Source organism: Chiloscyllium plagiosum, chromosome 4 (assembly GCF_004010195.1).
Source record: "Chiloscyllium plagiosum isolate BGI_BamShark_2017 chromosome 4, ASM401019v2, whole genome shotgun sequence".
Classification (NCBI taxonomy): Eukaryota; Metazoa; Chordata; class Chondrichthyes; order Orectolobiformes; family Hemiscylliidae; genus Chiloscyllium; species Chiloscyllium plagiosum.
Window position 1 is genome coordinate 13,727,552 of NC_057713.1, and position 5,593 is coordinate 13,733,144.

The 5,593-nt window shown below is 38.6% G+C and overlaps 1 non-coding gene across 1 annotated transcript; it reads left to right on the forward strand.

Moving 5' to 3' along the window:
• The first annotated feature begins 4,953 nt into the window (after window positions 1-4,953).
• On the forward strand, window positions 4,954-5,026 carry trnak-cuu. Its single transcript has one exon. It is a non-coding gene; the product is annotated as a tRNA-Lys (tRNA).
• The last annotated feature ends 567 nt before the right edge of the window (window positions 5,027-5,593 follow it).

Below are 5,593 nucleotides of genomic sequence, written 5' to 3' on the forward strand. Positions count from 1 at the left end.
TTACCTGGTAAATCATCTCCTGCTGACATTAACTTTTCAGTCTCAGCATGATTACAACTGTAATAAAGCCAGATGGCTGCATCGATCAATTATTGGTTTGACTTCTGGTTGGACTTTTCCAAACCTTTACAACTTTTCTGCAAGATGGTGAAAAAAACTTGTTAGGAAACCAAGGCTCATATTACTTCCTGCATTTTTATCGATATTAATATTTTGTTGTGTTTTCAAATATATTTATGATGGCCAACATTTTGTAGATAATTGTATTCCATAGATATAGATCGTTTTGATAGCCCATTACCCCATAAATGCATCAATAGTTGTAATTTCTGTTTTTCCTTTTTCTACTAATCAATGATATAACCTCTTTTTTATTGATGTTCTGGTCAATACAGTTGCTGTAGACTGTTTTGTCATTCTTGCTCTTTTGCTGATTTGCAATAATAAAGGAAATGGACTGATTACTGTACATACACCAAAAGGAAACTGATGTCAGCAAAACAATTGCTTTAACTTCCATTACCCACTTATTTCCAAGTGCAAGTGACCCCTTATTGCACATTACAAAAACAAACATCAAAACACTTCACAGATTTTGAAGACAAGGATTGATGCAGGGTACATTGCTTTTTGTCATTTATATAAATAACTTGGAGGTTAACAAAGGAGGCATGGTTAGTAAGTTTGCAGGTGACACCAAATTTGGAGGTATAGTGGACAGCGCAGAAGGTTACCTCAGAGTACAACGGGATCTTGATCAGATGAGCCAATGAGCCAAGGAGTGGCAGCTGGAGTTTAATTTAGACAAATGTGAGGTGCTGCATTTTGGAAAGGCAAAGATTTAAAAGGGACCTAAGAGGCAGCTTTTTCACGCAGAGGGTGGTACATGTATTGAGTGAGCTGCCAAAGTAAGTGGTGGAGGTTGGTATGATTACAACATTCAAAAAGCTCTGGATGAGTATATGAATAGGAAGGGTTTGGAGGGATATGGGCCAAATGCTGGAAAATGGGACTGGATTAATATAGGATACCTTGTCGACATGGTCAAGTTGGACCAAACGTCCATTTCTATGCTGTATATCTCTCTGACTCTATGACTATAAACCAGCATAGAATCAGCTAAGTTCATATCATGGGCAGTCATTTAGTGAGATGCAATGGTGAGATGGTTGAGAAGGTGATCTCCATTTTCTTTCAACAGAGACATCAGTCTCGGCACTGGGCACTGGGTTTTTGGACAGAAGTGAAAGGTTTCCCAGCAGCCAACCAGACCACTACTGTAACTCAAATACAGGCATCCATGAGGAGAGATTTGCGGTTGGGCATGATCTAAACATTCTATCAGGCTCTGTCTGTTTAGACACCACATACAGAGCTCATAATATTTCAAAAAGATTGTAGATTCATAAAGAGACTTGACTGCAAATATCTAAGCTGTCTCCACAATGCTGTACTGAGGGAAAGTTGCAGAATGAAAAGTGCCATATTGGCGAGTGACATTAAACAGAGGCCCACAGCAATGAGGTTGACTCTTAATTGCCTTCTGAAATTGCCTCGCAAACCACTCAGTTGGATTAAACCATTAAAAATGACTTGAGAAAGGAACAAAGCTCAGTTTGCATTGCAAAGTGACACCAAAAGCATGGATTCAACTGCCACGCCAGCTGAGGTTAACATGAAGACTTCTCCTTTGTAACCTCTCCTCTTGCCTGAGGCATGGTGACCCTCAGGTTGTCTCTCTGTAATGAGAAGGAAGCCCTATGATCTAGGAAGACGATGGTGACTTTTATTATCGACAAGTTAAAATGAAGAAACTCACGAAGCCTGCTTCAACAGCATCTTTCAAACCCAAAACCTCAAACACCTAAAATGACAAGAGAGGCGGATTTTTGGGAACACCACAACTTGCACGTTCTTCTCCAATCCACACACCATTCTGACTTGAAAATATTTAATGCTGTTCCTTCACGTTTGTGCAATCTCACATTTTGCAATGAAATGGAAGAGAAACTAAATTTAAAAACTTTTTTCCCACATACATTAATCATGTTAGTTTTTATCCCAAATTTCACTTGAATAAACTCAGTTCTATGTAGCAGGATGAGAAAACAGGAAAACAATTATCTGATTATCTTCATGGAAAGTGCTATGATAATGAGGCCGCTTGCACATTTCCACGGGGTTAAGGCAACAATAGACTATGCAGAATGTGCAGGAAGCCAGATAGTTTTGGAATTCATGACTTTTTGGCACCTGTTCGCCTCGGTCCAGCCAGCAAAAGCAAAAGGAATTTCTAAAGCAGTTCAATAACAATAGACATAATGCTGTATTTACAACCAGGAGAATAATTATTTGAAAGTAATTTTGGATTATTCTGCATTGTTTCAGTAACTTGCATACTTGCACATTACTCATAATGTATCAAAATTAATTGCTTTTACTTTCCCAAATTCACTACATTCACTTTGTTAAATGCTCAATTAGTTTCTCCTTTGTGGTATCCTGTTCCCTTTTGGAGGTTTAATTGACACTTATCCATATCTAGATTGCTTCATGATAAAATGCTTAGATCCATTGGTACAGCAATAATCAGTTCTTTTGCTCATTTATTTAATCTGAGCTTTGGCAGAAGTCATGATCTACTTCCTTTCTGGAAGTTCTTTGGAGCTTGTAGCTATATCCTTATCAAACATTTTTTAATGTATAAGATGATGTCAAACTGATAACAACAGTATCAAGCTTGTGTGGTTACAATGGAGTAAAGATTCATCCAGCAGGACTATTGTAAACTATCAGCAATGAATCAGAAACCTTGATTTACATATTAGACCGATTTTCTGTGCCAATTTGACAGTTTGCCTACCACACTGCTCATTCACTATTCTCCATGTAGAGCTATGGGCTAAATAAAATAGTTATTCCAAAGGCTATTTAAACTGAATCTGATAAAATGGAATATGCGTTTTGAAGTGTTGAATTAAATAGACCATAATGGTTGAATTAAACTATACCATCACTAGTACTGTTGCATGTGCAGTTCAGTTCTCAAAAATATCTTTACACCTTGCGCTTTGAAGACAAAAAAATCATTATAAGCTTCTTCTGTTGGGTCAGGAGACATCTAAATCAGAAACAAAAACTGAAATTGCTGAAGAAAGGTAACTGGACGAACCTTTCACTACATTTTCTTTCCAGACCTGCTGAGTTGTTCCAGCAATTGCTTTTTTGTTTCTGATTTCTAGCATTCACAGTTCTTTGGTTTTTAGCTCACAGTAATGTTCTCTTATCTCTAAGTTGAACCTGGTGTCTCACAAGAGGCCATCATGTATCACAGATGTAATGTAACTAGACAATAAGTAATATGTAACAAGTCTTTACTATTAATCAGGACTGAACAGATTTTCTACTGAGGATTTTGTACGTGCATCCTTCTTCACTAATAAACTAATACAAAGATGAGGGATAACCACCAGTGAATCTGGACAAGACATCCCAGATGATTTGTGGATGACCAACCACAAAGATATGATTTTAAAAAAATGACAAACTTTACATCTTTGAAGTGAAATATTGGCCTGATATTATGGTCAATGGTGAAGAAAAATGGTGATTTGTGAGGAAACTGCTCACAGAAAATTAGCAAACTCTGGGGTGTGATTTCTCCTATTAGGGCATCAATTTCATTCTGTCGTCATTGATTCTCTGTCTTTCAGGGATGGTCATGTCATCAAACAGGCTAAACAGCAAGTCAAATTGAGCAATTCTTCCAGACAGCAGACCAAGAAGTAAAAAGCACTGCTAATCACTTTTTAAAAGAGAGAGAGAGAGAATATAAAGATTGCCACATGCTCATGGGATTAAGATAGAAAGTGACACATCCCAAACAAACTTTAACAAACTCTTTAATATTTAAACAATCTACAAATTTCTATCATGGAATGAAGGGATGACATTTCAGATTTTTACAATAAGTTTTTCAGGGGCAGTTTTTGACAGTAAGTATGATTTAGTGTCTCTTTTTATAACAAAATTAATAGGTATAAATTTGAAGTTCACACTAAGCCACTGGTTCTTGAATTTCCAAGGACTTCAACAGTGCAGCCTGTGGAGAAGCAGGTTATCAGGAGCAACTTTCACATTTAACTGAACATATGCAGATAACGGCACTTGCTGTCAGTCTTGCTTACTATTCTGTGTCCTATGATCCTGCCCCACTAGCTACTTGATGAAGGAGCAGCACTCTGGAAGCTTGTATTTCCAAATAAACCTGTTGGACTATAACCTGGTGTTGTGTGATTTTTAACTTCGTCCACCCCAGTCCAACAGCTGCACCTCCAAAATCACATTATTTATAGTGAGTGCTGACAATTTTTGACCACCACTTTATCTGAATATTTTTGGACCAACATTGACTATACATTTCATAAAATATAAGTTTGTTAGCTATAATTTGTTTTAGTTCTGGGATGTTTTAACTCTGTACTGTGCTAATGTAATGGTGTGCTTTTTCTTCTCTCAAGCATCTGTTCAAGATGGTCTGCCTGCTCAATGTTTATGACTAAAGAATCAAAAACATTGATGAGTATCTGCTCCAGTGTGCTTAAAAACATTTTAAAGATTACCATTAGGAAATGTTAAGAGACCATTCCCTGGTTGTAGCAGAGCTCAATTGAAACTAAACAAAAAATGGTCAGCATAAAGCTGTGCAGAAATGATATACAGAACAACCTTGGTTATCTGAAGATCAATTATCCGAATTTCAGATTATCGAACAAGATCTCAAGGTCCCATTAAAACGTTACCCGTTATCCAATCAGTTATCTGCACAAAACACTCTCCGCCTGCCTCCATCGGATAATCGAGGTTGTTCTGTATTTATCCCTAACTGCAAGAATAGGATCTCAAGGTGGAATTTTCTCTTGCTTGCAGGTGGTGAAACAGGTGGCATGAAAGGCTCAGCTAGCTCAGTCGGTGGAGCGTGAGACTCTTAAATTCAGGGTCGTGGGTTCAAGCCCCACGCTGGGTGCTTTCAACCATTAATAGGATCACAGTTCTCCATTCCACTTACAGTGCTATGGGTGGCACAGTGGCTCAGTGGTTAGCATTGCTGCCTCACAACACCAGGGTCCAAGATTCAATTCCAGCCTTGGGTGACTGTCTGTGTGGAGTTTGCACATTCCCCCTTGTCTACATGGGCTTCCTCTGGGTGCTCCGGTTTCCTTTACAGTCCAAAGATATACAGGTCAGGTGAATTGGCCATCATAAATTGTCCATAGTGTTAGGTGCATCAGTCAGAGGGAAATGGATCTGGGTGGGTAACTCCTCTTCAGAGGGTTGGTGTGGACTTGTTGGGCTGAAGGATCTGTCCCTACACTGTAGGGAATCTAATCTAATCTAAAAAGGGAAATAATGCAGCATGTTGGCTCTGGTGAGATCCTTGACCTCTTTCGCCACCTCAGCAATTAAGTTCTGTGTGAGATGGTTCTTGGGCAACCTATGACATCCCTGCTACTTAAGGGCCTCATATCTCCACTTCCCCATTATCCTAACCACTTCCCCTTCCAGCTGGCCAGAAAAAGTGACTAGGGTAATG